Source organism: Cetorhinus maximus, chromosome 36, assembly GCF_964194155.1.
Source record: "Cetorhinus maximus chromosome 36, sCetMax3.hap1.1, whole genome shotgun sequence".
Classification (NCBI taxonomy): Eukaryota; Metazoa; Chordata; class Chondrichthyes; order Lamniformes; family Cetorhinidae; genus Cetorhinus; species Cetorhinus maximus.
The window spans coordinates 3,560,842-3,575,423 of record NC_135914.1 but is presented as its reverse complement, the minus strand read 5'-3'; the positions used below and the strand labels follow the sequence as shown (position 1 = coordinate 3,575,423).

General features: G+C 50.8%; 1 protein-coding gene and 1 long non-coding RNA gene across 4 annotated transcripts in view; one reads left to right on the top strand and one right to left on the bottom strand.

The window, feature by feature from the left end:
• The window catches only part of shc1 (SHC (Src homology 2 domain containing) transforming protein 1), a 144,235-nt gene extending 142,737 nt beyond the window's left edge, over window positions 1–1,498 (bottom strand). The window contains exon 1 of one of the 3 annotated variants that reach the window (XM_078534042.1): window positions 1,420–1,498. The gene's annotated coding sequence lies outside the window, so the exon portion shown is untranslated. Of the gene's footprint in view, window positions 1–1,402 lie in introns of all 3 variants that reach the window. The other 2 variants (XM_078534045.1, XM_078534041.1) reach the window with 2 other exon arrangements.
• LOC144672241 (uncharacterized) overlaps window positions 1–14,582 on the top strand; it is a 253,793-nt gene that overhangs the window by 184,454 nt on the left and 54,757 nt on the right. The gene's annotated exons all lie outside the window — the stretch shown is intronic.

Genomic DNA, 14,582 nt, shown 5'->3' with positions numbered 1-14,582 from the left:
CACACACACACACAGGGACCCCCACCCCTCCCCTCACACACACACACACACACACACACACACAGGGACCCCCACTCTCCCCCACACACACACACACACACAGGGACCCCCACCCTCCCCCACACACACACACACACACACACACACACAGGGACCCCCACCCCTCCCCAGACACACACACACACACACACACACAGGGACCCCCCACCCTCCCCACACACACACACACACACACACAGGGACCCCCACCCCTCCCCACACACACACACACACTCACACAGGGACCCCCACCCCTCCCCACACACACACACACACAGGGACCCCCTCCCTCCCCCCACACACACACACACACACAGGGACCCCCACCCTCCCCCCACACACACACACACACACACACACACAGGGACCCCCCTCCCTCCCCACACACACACACACACACACACACAAGGACACCCACCCTCCCCTCACACACACACACACACACACAGGGACCCCCACCCCTCCCCCCACACACACACACACACACACACAGGGACCCCCACCCCCCCCCTCTCTCACACACACACACACACACAGGGACCCCCACCCTCCCCTCACACACACACACACACAGGGACCCCCACCCTCCCCCCCCCACACACACACACACACACACACACACAGGGACCCCCACCCTCCTCACACACACACACACACAGGGACCCCCACCCTCCCCCCCCCCACACACACACACACACACACACACACAGGGACCCCCACCCCCCTCACACACACACACACACACACACAGGGACCCCCCCCCACCCTCCCCACACACACACACACACACACACACAGGGACCCCCACCCCCCCTCACACACACACACACACAGGGACCCCCACCCTCCCCTCACACACACACACACACACACAGGGACCCCCACCCCCCTCACACACACACACACACAGGGACCCCCACCCCCCTCACACACACACACACACACACACACACAGGGACCCCCACCCTCCCCACACACACACACACAGGGACCCCCACCCACCCCTCACACACACACACACACACACACAGGGACCCCCACCCCCCCTCACACACACACACACACAGGGACCCCCACCCCCCCTCACACACACACACACACACAGGGACCCCCACCCCCTCACACACACACACACACAGGGACCCCCACCCCCCCTCACACACACACACACACACAGGGACCCCCACCCCCCCTCACACACACACACACACACAGGGACCCCCACCCTCCCCACACACACACACACACACACACACACAGGGACCCCCACCCCCCTCACACACACACACACACAGGGACCCCCACCCTCCCCACACACACACACGGATCTATAAGTTCCCCTATATAATCTATAAGTCATTACCCTATAGACTCTCTCACCCTGCTCGAGCTCCTCTGTCTCTGGCTCTGACCCCTGACCCCCCCCCCCACCATCCCCGCGGGGGGCGGGGTCAGCAACCCGCATCGGCTGCGCGCGCACACCTAGTAGCCGTCACATCCGCCAAAGGGGGCGTCTGACGGCCCTGTCAATCATACCCGCGCGCCTGCCTCCCCTACCGACAGAGAGGTGGGCGTGGCCTCGGTCAATCAACTCAGCGCTCTGCCCCGACGCGTCACCGTGAGGGTGGGTCCGTGGGCTCTTTACTGTCAATCACTGCCGCGCCCCGCCCCAATGCGTGACTGAAGTTGGGGCTTGGGGGGGGCCGCTAGGAATCTGTCAATCAACGTCGCGCCCCGCCCCGGTATGACGACTGCGATGGGCCAGGCCTCCGCCCGTCATTCACCGCCGCGCCCTGCCCCTGGGGCGTCATTGATGGGCGATGGGGGATGGGAGGCTTGTTTCTGCCTGTCAATCACTGCCGCGCTCCGCCCCTCGTGGGTCACGTAGGCCTCCTCCTGACCCCGCAGACGTCACAGAAGGGGGTGGGGTCGGTCGAGGATGTGGGCGGAGCTATTCTGTCCCACGTGACTCCCACACAGTCATTTAAAGGGACAATGTCCATCCCCATCCCTCTCTCTCTCTCTCATGGGAAACAAAAACAAAGATACCTGGAAAAACTCAGCAGGTCTGGCAGCGTCTGCGGAGAGGAAAACAGTTAACGTTTGAAGTCCGTATGACTCCTCAACAGAACTAAGTAAAAATAGAAAAGAGGTGAAATATAAGCTGGTTTAAGGGGGGGTGGGACAGGTAGAGCTGGATAGAGGGCCAGTGATAGGTGGAGATAACCAAAAGATGTCACAGGCAAAAGGACAAAGAGGTGTTGAAGGTGGTGATATTATCTAAAGCAATGTGCTTCTCACACTGAACAATTTCTCCTTAAACTCCTCTCACTTCCTCCAAATAAAAGGTGTGGCTATGGGTACCCGCATGGGTCCCAGTTATGCCTGTCTCTTTATGGGGTATGTGGAACATTCCTTGTTCCAGTCCTACTCCGGCCCCTTCCCACAACTCTTTCTCCGGTACATCGATGATTACTTCAGTGCTGCTTCATGCTCTCGTCGGGACCTGGAAAAATTTATTAATTTTGCTTCCAATTTCCACCCCTCCATCATTTTCACATGGTCCATCTCTGACACTTCCCTTCCCTTCCTTGACCTCTCTGTCTCAATTTCTGGTGATAGACTGTCCGCCAATATCCATTACAAGCCTACCGACTCCCACAGCTACCTCGACTACAGCTCCTCACACCCCGCTTCCTGTAAGGACTCCATCCCATTCTCTCAGTTCCTTCGCCTCCGTCGCATCTGTTCTGATGATGCCACTTTCAAAAACAGTTCCTCTGACATGTCCTCCTTCTTCCATAACCGAGATTTTCCACCCACGGTGGTTGACAGGGCCCTCAACCGTGTCCGGCCCATCTCCCGCGCATCCGCCCTCACGCCTTCTCCTCCCTCCCAGAAACATGATAGGGTCCCCCTTGTCCTCACTTATCACCCCACCAGCCTCCGCATTCAAAGGATCATCCTCCGCCATTTCCGCCAACTCCAGCATGATGGCAGCACCAAACACATCTTCCCTTCACACCCCCTGGCGGCATTCCTTAGGGATCGTTCCCTCCGTGAAACCCTGGTCCACTCCTCCATCACCCTCTACTCCTCAACCCCTTCCCACGGCACCTTCCCCTGCGACCGCAGAAGATGCAACACCTGCCCCTTCAATTCCTCTCTCCTCACTGTCTAAGGGCCCAAACACTCCTTTCAAGTGAAGCAGCATTTCACTTGCACTTCCCTCAACTTAGTCTACTGCATTTGTTGCTCCCAATGCGGTTTGCTCTACATTGGAGAGACCAAATGCAGGCTGGGTGACCGCTTTGCAGAACACCTTCGGTCTGTCCGCAAGCATTATGCAGACCTCCCTGTCGCTTGCCATTTTAACACTCCACCCTGCTCTCATGCCCACATGTCTGTCCTTGGCTTGCTGCATTGTTCCAGTGAAGCTCAACGCAAACTGGAGGAACAGCACCTCATCTTCCGACTAGGCACTTTACAGCCTTCCGGGCTGAATATTGAGTTCAATAATTTTAGATCTTGAACTCTCTCCTCCATCCCCACCCCCTTTCCGTTTCTTCCCCTTTCTTTTTGTTTTTTCCAATAATTTATATAGATTTTTCTTTTCCCACCTATTTCCATTATTTTTAAATGTATTTCCACCCATTGTTTATCTCCACCTTTTAGTATTCCCCCACCCCCACTAGGGCTATCTGTACCTTGTCTGTCCTGCCTTCTACTCTTAATTAGCACATTCCTTTAGATAATATCACCACCTTCAACACCTCTTTGTGCTTTTGTCTGTGACATATTTTGGTTATCTCCACCTATCACTGGCTGCTTGTCCCAACAACCACCTCCCCCCGCTTAAACCAACTTATATTTCACCCCTTTCCTATTGTTACTTAGGTCTGTTGAAGGGTCATGAGGACTCGAAACGTCAACTGTGCTCTCCTCCGCCGATGCTGCCAGACCTGCTGAGTTTTTCCAGGTATTTCTGTTTTTGTTTTGGATTTCCAGCATCCGCAGTTTTTTGCTTTTAATACCTAGAAAAACTCAGCAGGTCTGGCAGCATCTGTGGAGAGGAGCACAGTTAACGTTTTGAGTCCTCATGACCCTTCAACAGAACTAAGGAAAAATAGAAAAGGGGTGAAATATAAGCTGGTTTAAGGGGGGGTGGGACAGGTAGAGCTGGATAGAGGGCCAGTGATAGGTGGAGATAACCAAAAGATGTCACAGACAAAAGGACAAAGAGGTGTTGAAGGTGGTGATATTATCTAAGGAATGTGCTCATTAAGGGTAGAAAGCAGGACGAGCAAGGTACAGATAGCCCTAGTGGGGGTGGGGTGGGGGGAAGGGATCGAAATAGGCGAAAAGGTAGAGATAAAACAATGGATGGAAATACACTTAAAAATAATGGAAATAGGTGGGAAAAGAAAAATCTATATAAATTATTGGAAAAAACAAAAAGGAGGGGGAAAATCAGAAAGGGGGTGGGGATGGAGGAAAGAGTTCATGATCTAAAATTGTTGAACTCAATATTCAGCCCGGAAGGCTGTAAAGTGCCTAGTTGGAAGATGCGGTGCTGTTCCTCCAGTTTGCGTTGAGCTTCACTGGAACATTGCAGCAGGCCAAGGACAGACATGTGGGCATGAGAGCAGGGTGGAGTATTGAAATGGCAAGCGACAGGGAGGTCTGGGTAATGCTTGCGGACAGACCGCAGGTGTTCTGCAAAGCGGTCACCCAGTCTGCGTTTGGTCTCTCCAATGTAGAGGAAACCGCATTGGGAGCAGCGAATGCAGTAGACTAAGTTGAGGGAAGTGCAAGTGAAAAGCTGCTTCACTTGAAAGGAGTGTTTGGGCCCTTGGACGGTGAGGAGAGAGGAAGTGAAGGGGTAGGTGTTGCACCTTCTGCAGTTCACCCTCCATCATTTTCACATGGTCCATCTCTGACACTTCCCTTCCCTTCCTTGACCTCTCTGTCTCAATTTCTGGTGATAGACTGTCCACCAATATCCATTACAAGCCTACTGACTCCCACAGCTACCTCGACTACAGCTCCTCACACCCCGCTTCCTGTAAGGACTCCATCCCATTCTCTCAGTTCCTTCGCCTCCGTCACATCTGTTCTGATGTTGCCACTTTCAAAAACAGTTCCTCTGACATGTCCTCCTTCTTCCTTAACTGAGGTTTTCCACCCACGGTGGTTGACAGGGCCCTCAACCGTGTCCGGCCCAACTCCCGTGCATCCGCCCTCACACCTTCCCCTCCCTCCCAGAAACATGATAGAGTCCCCCTTGTCCTCACTTATCACCCCACCAGCCTCCGCATTCAAAGGATCATCCTCCACCATTTCCGCCAACTCCAGCATGATGCCACCACCAAACACATCTTCCATTCACCCCCCCTGGTGGCATTCCGTAGGGAACGTGCCCTCCGGGACACCCTGGACCACTCCTCCATCACCCCCTCCTCCTCAACCCCTTCCCACAGCACCTTCCCATGCGACCGCAGAAGATGCAACACCTGCCCCTTCACTTCCCCTCTCCTCACCGTCCAAGGGCCCAAACATTCCTTTCAAGTGAAGCAGCTTTTCACTTGCACTTCCCTCAACTTAGTCTACTGCATTCGTTGCTCCCAATGTGGTTTCCTCGACACTGGAGAGACCAAACGCAGACTGGTGACCGCTTTGCAGTACACCTTTGGTCTGTCCGCAAGCATTACCCAGACCTCCCTGTCGCTTGCCATTTCAACACTCCACCCTGCTCTCTTGCCCACATGCCTGTCCTTGGCCTGCTGCATTGTTCCAGTGAAGCTCAATGCAAACTGGAGGAACAGCATCTCATCTTCCGACTAGGCACTTTACAGCCTTCCGGACTGAATATTGAGTTCAACAATTTTAGATCTTGAACTCTCTCCTCCATCCCCACCCCCTTTCCGTTTCTTCCCCCTCCTTTTTGTTTTTTCCAATAATTTATATAGATTTTTCTTTTCCCACCTATTTCCATTATTTTTAAATGTATTTCCACCCATTGTTTATCTCTACTTTTTAGTATTCCCCCACCCCCACTAGAGCTATCTGTACCTTGTCTGTCCTGCCTTCTACTCTTAATTAGCACATTCCTTTAGATAATATCACCACCTTCAACACCTCTTTGTTCTTTTGCCTTTGACATATTTTGGTTATCTCCACCTGTTACTGGCTGCTTGTCCCAACAACCAACTCCCCCCCCTACTTAAACCAACTTATATTTCACCCCTTTCCTATTTTTACTCAGTTCTGTTGAAGGGTCATGAGGACTCGAAACGTCAACTGTGCTCTCCTCCGCCGATGCCGCCAGACCTGCTGAGTTTTTCCAGGTATTTCTGTTTCTGGTTTTGTTTTGGATTTCCAGCTTCTGCAGTTTTTTGCTTTCAATACCTGGAAAAACTCAGCAGGTCTGGCAGCATCTGTGGAGAGGAACACAGTTAACGTTTCGAGTCCACATGACTCTTCAACAGAACTAAGGAAAAATAGAAAAGGGGTGAAATATAAGCTGGTTTAAGGAGGGGTGGGACAGGTAGAGCTGGATAGAGGGCCAGTGATAGGTGGAGATAACCAAAAGATGTCACAGACAAAAGCACAAAGAGGTGTTGAAGGTGGTGATATTATCTAAGGAATGTGCTAATTAAGGGTAGAAAGCAGGACGAGCAAGGTACAGATAGCCCTAGTGGGGGTGGGGTGAAGGGAACGGATTGAAATAGGTTAAAAGGTAGAGATAAAACAATGGGTGGAATACATTTAAAAATAATGGAAATAAGTGGGAAAAGAAAAATCTATATAAATTATTGGAAAAAACAAAAAGGAGGGGCAAAATCGGAAAGGAGGTGGGGATGGAGGAGAGAGTTCATGATCTAAGATTGTTGAACTCAATATTCAGCCCGGAAGGCTGTAAAGTGCCTAGTCGGAAAATGAGGTGCTATTCCTCCAGTTTGCGTTGAGCTTCACTGGAACAATGCAGCAAGCCAAGGACGGACATGTGGGCAATAGAGCAAGGTGGAGTGTTGAAATGGCAAGCGACAGGGAGGTCTGGGTCATGCTTGCAGACAGACCGAAGGTGTTCCGCAAAGCGGTCACCCAGTCTGCATTTGGTCTCTCCAATGTAGAGGAAACCGCATTGGGAGCAACGAATGCAGTAGACTAAGTTGAGGGAAGTGCAAGTGAAATGCTGCTTCACTTGGAATGAGTGTTTGGGCCCTTGGACGGTGAGGAGAGGGAAAGTGAAGGGGCAGGTGTTGCACCTTCTGCGGTTGCCCCTCCATCATTTTCACATGGTCCATCTCTGACACTTCCCTTCCCTTCCTTGACCTCTCTGTCTCAATTTCTGGTGACAGACTGTCCACCAATATCAATTACAAGCCTACCGACTCCCACAGCTACCTCGACTACAGCTCCTTACACCCCGCTTCCTGTCAGGACTCCATCCCATTCTCTCAGTTCCTTCGCCTCCGTCGCATCTGTTCTGATGATGCCACATTCAAAACCAAATCCTCTGACATGTCCTCCTTCTTCCTTAATCGAGGTTTTCCACCCACGGTGGTTGACAGGGCCCTCAACCGTGTCCGGCCCATCTCCCGTGCATCTGCCCTCACACCTTCTCCTCCCTCCCAGAAACATGATAGGGTCCCCCTTGTCCTCACTTATCACCCCACCAGCCTCCGCATTCAAAGGATCATCCTCCACCATTTCCGCCAACTCCAGCATGATGCCACCACCAAACACATCTTCCCTTCACCCCCCCCGGCGGCATTCCGTAGGGATCGTTCCCTCCGGGACACCCTGGTCCACTCCTCCATCACCCCCTACACCTCAACCCCCTCCCACGGCACCTTCCCATGCAACCGCAGAAAATGCAACACCTGCCCCTTTACTTCCCCTATCCTCACCATCCAAGGGCCCAAACACTCATTTCAAGTGAAGCAGCTTTTCACTTGCACTTCCCTCAACTTAGTCTACTGCATTCGTTGCTCCCAATGCGGTTTCCTCTACATTGGGGTGACCAAACGCAGACTGGGTGACCGCTTTGCAGAACATGTCTGCAAGCATTACCCAGACCTCCCTGTCGCTTGCCATTTCAACACTCCACCCTGTTCTCATGCCCACATGTCTGTCCTTGGCCTGCTGCATTGTTCCAGTGAAGCTCAACGCAAACTGGAGGAACAGCACCTCATCTTCCGACTAGGCACTTTACAGCCTTCCAGACTGAATATTGAGTTCAACAATTTTAGATCATGAAAGCTCTCCTCCATCCCCACCCCCTTTCCGTTTCTTGCCCCTCCTTTTTGTTTTTTCCAATAATTTATATAGATTTTTCTTTTCCCACCTATTTCCATTATTTTTAAATGTATTTCCATCCATTGTTTTATCTCTACCTTTTAGCCTATTTCGATTGCTTCACCCCACCCACCCCCACTAGAGCTATCTGTACCTTGCTCGTCCTGCTTTCTACCCTTAAGTAGCACATTCCTTAGATAATATCACCACCTTCAACACCTCTTTGACCTTTTGTCTGTGACATCTTTTGGTTATCTCCACCTATCACTGGCCCTCATCCAGCTCTACCTGTCCCCCCCACCCTTAAACCAGCTTATATTTCACCCCTTTTCTATTTTTACTTAGTTCTGTTGAAGAGTCATGCGGACTCAAAACGTTAACTGTGTTCCTCTCCACAGATGCTGCCAGACCTGCTGAGTTTTTCCAGGTATTTAAAGCAAAAAACTGCGGATGCTGGAAATCCAAAACAAAAACAGAAACAGAAATACCTGGAAAAACTCAGCAGGTCCGGCAGCATCGGCGGAGAGGAGCACAGTTGACGTTTCGAGTCCTCATGACCCTTCAACAGAACTAAGTAAAAATAGGAAAGGGGTGAAATATAAATTGGTTTAAGGGGTGGGGGGGGGTTGTTGGGACAAGCAGCCAGTAATAGGTGGAGATAACCAAAAGATGTCACAGACAAAAGGCCAAGAGGTGTTGAAGGTGGTGATATTATCTAAAGGAATGTGCTAGTTAAGAGTAGAAGGCAGGACAGACAAGGTACAGATAGCCCTAGTGGGGCTGGGGGAATACTAAAAGGTAGAGATAAACAATGGGTGGAAATACATTTTAAAATAATGGAAATAGGTGGGAAAAGAAAATGCTATATAAATTATTGGAAAAAACAAAAAGGAGGGGGAAGAAACAGAAAGTGGGTGGGGATGGAGGAGTGAGTTCAAGATCTAAAATTGTTGAACTCAATATTCAGTCCGGAAGGCTGTAAAGTGCCTTGTCGGAAGATGAGGTGCTGTTCCTCCAGTTTGCGTTGAGCTTCACTGGAACAATGCAGCAAGCCAAGGATGGACATGTGGGCATAAGAGCAGGGTGGAGTGTTGAAATGACAAGCGACAGGGAGGTCTGGGTAATGCTTGTGGACAGACCGAAGGTGTTCTGCAAAGTGGTCACCCAGTCTGGGTTTGGTCTCTCCAATATAGAGGAGACCGCATTGGGAGCAACGAATGCAGTAGACTAAATTGAGGGAAGTGCAAGTGAAATGCTGCTTCACTTGAAAGGAGTGTTTGGGCCCTTGGACGGTGAGGAGAGGGGAAGTGAAGGGGCAGGTGTTGCATCTTCTGCACTTGCCCCTCCATCATTTTCACATGGTCCATCTCTGACACTTCCCTTCCCTTCCTTGACCTCTCTGTCTCAATTTCTGGTGATAGACTGTCCACCAATATCCATTAGAAGCCTACTGACTCCCACAGCTACCTCGACTACAGCTCCTCACACCCCGCTTCCTGTAAGGACTCTATCCCATTCTCTCAGTTCCTTCACCCCCATCGTATCTGTTCTGATATTGCCACTTTCAAAAAGAGTTCCACTGACATGTCCTCCTTCTTCCTTAACCGAGGTTTTCCACCCACGGTGGTTGACAGGGCCCTCAACCGTGTCCGGCCCAACTCCCGTGCATCCGCCCTCACGCCTTCTCCTCCCTCACAGAAACATGATAGGGTCCCCCTTGTCCTCACTTATCACCCCACCAGCCTCCGCATTCAAAGGATCATCCTCCGCCATTTCCGCCAACTCCAGCATGATGCCACCACCAAACACATCTTCCCTTCACCCCCCACCCACGGCCGCATTCCATAGGGATCGTTACCTCCGTGACACCCTGGTCCACTCCTCCATCACCACCTACACCTCAACCCCCTCCCACGGCACCTTCCCATGCGACCGCAGAAGGTGCAACACCTGCCCCTTCACTTCCCCTCTCCTCACCGTCCAAGGGCCCAAACACTCCTTTCAAGTGAAGCAGCTTTTCACTTGCACTTCCCTCAACTTAGTCTACTGCATTCGTTGCTCCCAATGCGGTTTGCTCTACACTGGAGAGACCAAACGCAGACTGGGTGACCGCTTTGCAGAACACCTTTGGTCTGTCCGCAAGCATTACCCAGACCTCCCTGTCGCTTGCCATTTCAACACTCCACCCTGCTCTCTTGCCCACATGTCCGTCCTTGGCTTGCTGCATTGTTCCAGTGAAGCTCAACGCAAACTGGAGGAACAGCACCTCATCTTCCAACTAGGCACTTTACAGCCTTCCGGGCTGAATATTGAGTTCAACAATTTTAGATCTTGAACTCTCTCCTCCATCCCCACCCGCTTTCCGATTTTCCCCCTCCTTTTTGTTTTTTCCAATAATTTATATAGATTTTTCTTTTCCCACTTATTTCCATTATTTTTAAATGTATCTCCATCCATTGTTTTATCTCTACCTTTTAGCCTATTTCGATTCCTTCACCCCACCCCACCCCCACTAGGTCTATCTGTACCTTGCTCGTCCTGCTTTCTACTCTTAATAGGCACATTCCTTAGATAATATCACTACCTTCAACACCTCTTTGTCCTTTTGTCTGTGACATCTTTTGGTTATCTCCACCTATCACTGGCCCTCCATCCAGCTCTTCTTGTCCCACCCACCCTTAAACCAGCTTATATTTCACCCCTTTTCTATCTTTCCTTAGTTCTGTTGAAGAGTCATGCAGACTCGAAACATTAACTGTTTTCCTCTCCACAGATACTGCCAGACCTGCTGAGTTTTTCCAGATATTTTTGTTTTTGTTTTGGATTTCCAGCATCCGCAGTTTTTTGCTTTTATCTCTCTCATGGGGGCTGCTTTGGGTTGCAATTGAGGAGTTTTAACTACAGTATTGCCAACTGCCTTTTAAAATGTCAGCTGATCAAATCTAAACCTAACATGGAATTTATTTTTTAAAGCTAAAAGCCAGGCTTTGAGCCAGGCTCGACTAGACGGCACCAATCCCATTCCTTGCTTCTGGGATCTTGCTGTGCACAAGCGGCCTGCCACTTTTCTCACCCTGGTAGCACCAGCTTTCGGGGGCTTGGGCACCTCGGAAATAGGAGTAGGAGTAGGCCATTCGGCCCCTCGAGCCTGCTCTGTCATTCAAACTCATTCATGGCTGATCTTTTACCTCAACGCCATTTTCCCCACACCATCCCCGTATCCCTCGATGTTTTTAACATGGAGAAATCTATCGCTCCCGGTCTTGAGCATGCTCAACGACAGCCTCCGCAGCCCCTCTGGGACTGAGAATTCCAAAGATTCACCGCCCTCTGAGTGAAGAAATTCCTCCTCATCTCAGTCCTCGATGGCCGTCCCCTCATTCGGAGACCATGTGCCCCTGGTTTTAGCCCCCCGCCCCCTCCGGCCAGGAGAAAACATCCTACCCACATCTACTCTGTGAGAATTTTGTTTGTCTCGATCAGATCACCTCTCATTCTTCTAAACTCTAGGGAATAGGGAGGCCCCAGTCTCCTCAATCTCTCCTCATCGGACAATCCCTCCATCCCAGGAACCAGGCTGGGTGAACCTGCGCTGCACTCCCTCAATGGCAAGTACATCCCTCCTTAGGTAAGGAGAACAAAATTGTGCACAATACTCCTGCTGTGGTCTCACCCAGACTGTATACAACTGCAGCAAGACATCTTTATCCCTGTACTCAAATCCTCTTGCAATAAAGGCCAACATACCATTTGCCTTCCTAATGGCTTGCTGTACTTGCATGCTAGCTTATCGTGACTTGTGAACAAGGACACCCAGGTCCCTTTAGATACCAACACTCCCCAATCTCTCACCACTTAATAAATGCTCTGCGCCTCTGTTCCTCCTACTGTGAGGGACTAAGGCCTGACCCTGTATTTTTTTAAATATAAAATGTGTAGCGATATGCTCATTCTACTCCAAGCTGATCCCTGATGTACCCATTAATTACGAGCAGACCAAGGCGGCCATCCTAAGCGTCTACGGGTTAGTCCCAAAGCCATATTGCCACCAATTCTGGAACCCTCGGAAGGAGCCCACATCAAGTGAAGCAAATCGCGTTGACTGATGGGCAAGGTCCCTAAGAATCCCACCCACCTACGAGGGGTTGCGTGAGTTGAGGGCATTAAAAAAATGGTTTCCTTAGTTGAAAGGCCGCTAGTTGGGGGGGGGTATAGGGAGAGCTGACCATCCATCAGAGGGCAGTAGTGCTCCAAAAGACATGGCGCCGACTACCCAACTGACCAGCAGTGGAATCCCGACCAGGATTGGATCCCATACCCACCCACCTGAATGCAGAATTGTGAGGCAACCTGAGAGGGTTGCCCACTGCATTTGAAATGATCTGTAACAACAACCCCTCTCCCCCCGGGATTCAGAACTATCCAGTATGGATGCAGGAGGCAGGATCCAGGAGGCAGTCTTCCTTTCATCCAGGCCCCAAAACGGCAGGCCCAAGTTCAGGAGCAGATTGCCCGCCTGTTGCCATGCCAACCGAAAGCACCCAGCGACAGAAACTGGAAGCTCCCAGTTGTGCGGGTGCCCGAGCTGGACGCTGAACCGGGATCCCCTAAAAAGGCCAAAGTCCCATTAGACGTCCCCCCGCAATCTCCTGACAATCTGCCGAAACCACACTCCCTGGGTCTGCACAGCTGAACCCACAGATTACCCAGGTGGACAGGGAGGAGCGAAGCTGGACAAGGTGAGGTGAGAGTGACTGCCCTTGACTTCAAGGCCGCACTTGACCGAGTGTGGCATCAAGGAGCCCTAGCAAAACTCGAGTCAATAGGAATCAGGGGGAAAACTCTCCGCTGGTTGGAGTCATACCTAGCACAAAGGTTGTGGTTGTTGGAGGTCAGTCATCTCAGTTCCAGGACATCACTGCAGGAGTTCCTCAGGGTAGTGTCCTAGGCCCAACCATCTTCAGCTGCTTCATCAATGACCTTCCCTCATAAGGTCAGAAATGGGGATGTTCGCTGATGATTGCACAATGTTCAGCACTATTCGCGACTCCTCAGATACCGAAGCAGTCCATGTCCAAATGCAGCAAGACCTGGACAATATCCAGGCTTGGGCTGACAAGTGGCAAGTAACATTCGCGCCACACAAGTGCCAGGCAATGACCATCTCCAACAAGAGAGAATCTAACCATCACCCCCTGACATTCAATGGCATTACCAAAGCTGAATCCCCCACTATCAACCTAATGACCCACTGTGGGCTGCACAGACCAAACTCAAATAGAGCTGTACAAAGTCCATCTGCATCTCACAACCCAGGCCTGGCCAACAGAAGTCTGCTCTTGTGCTAAGACAAAGGGCTTTGTGACCTTTCTTTCAATTTTGGTGGTTGAGGCATTTAACATTTTCAGGGACCCAGATGAGGAGCACACATCCTTTGTCAACGACGGTGTGGAAAGGTGGGAATCATGTGACATGGACTTATGGCTGATGGAACCAGTAATATTGCCTTGCTGAACTGCAAAGCTCAGTCTGCCATTTTACCATCTAATTTGCAGCCTCACAGACAAGGAGCTCTGGCCCATGTTGGACACCTAGTCCCAACTACACGGCTTCTGCTGGATCTTCTATATCATCACCAACAAGGCTGATTCATCTCTGCATGCCTATCTCATCGTGTGAAGTCAGCACCACCAGGAAAGTGAATTATACAGCATCGGTTTTCAACCCACCAACCTCCGTGAAGGAATGCTTCATTTCTGGATTCTGAAACCCATGTGAACCAATATTTATTTTCTCTGTGGTCGCTGTACTGTAAAACCTTTCTTTCTCTATCTCTCTCTTTACTGTCTGAGGGCAGAGACAATGTTGCAATCCTCCCTTCACATTTTGGGTGCAAGCGAACTAACCCTTTGAGTTCATCCAATCTCGAGTTTACTCTGAGGTTACTAATATAAATTGGATCACACCAAGGCTGAGGGGTTAGGAAATATGCCACTGCTTATGAAATAGGAAACAAATCAAAAAACACCTTTCTGTTTACAAACGGATGGTGAGTGGAAAAATCAGTGCTGTTTAAATTAACCCCCCCATCCTGTCTGTGACATTACCAAAGTAGATATGCGTCCACTATCTCTGTCGCAACCTCTTTACATCCTGAGCTGGAAAAAGGCGCTACAGAAAGGCAAGTCTTTCTCTGTCACTCATCTCCACCTTCATACTCCCTCCAGTAACTCACCCACGAT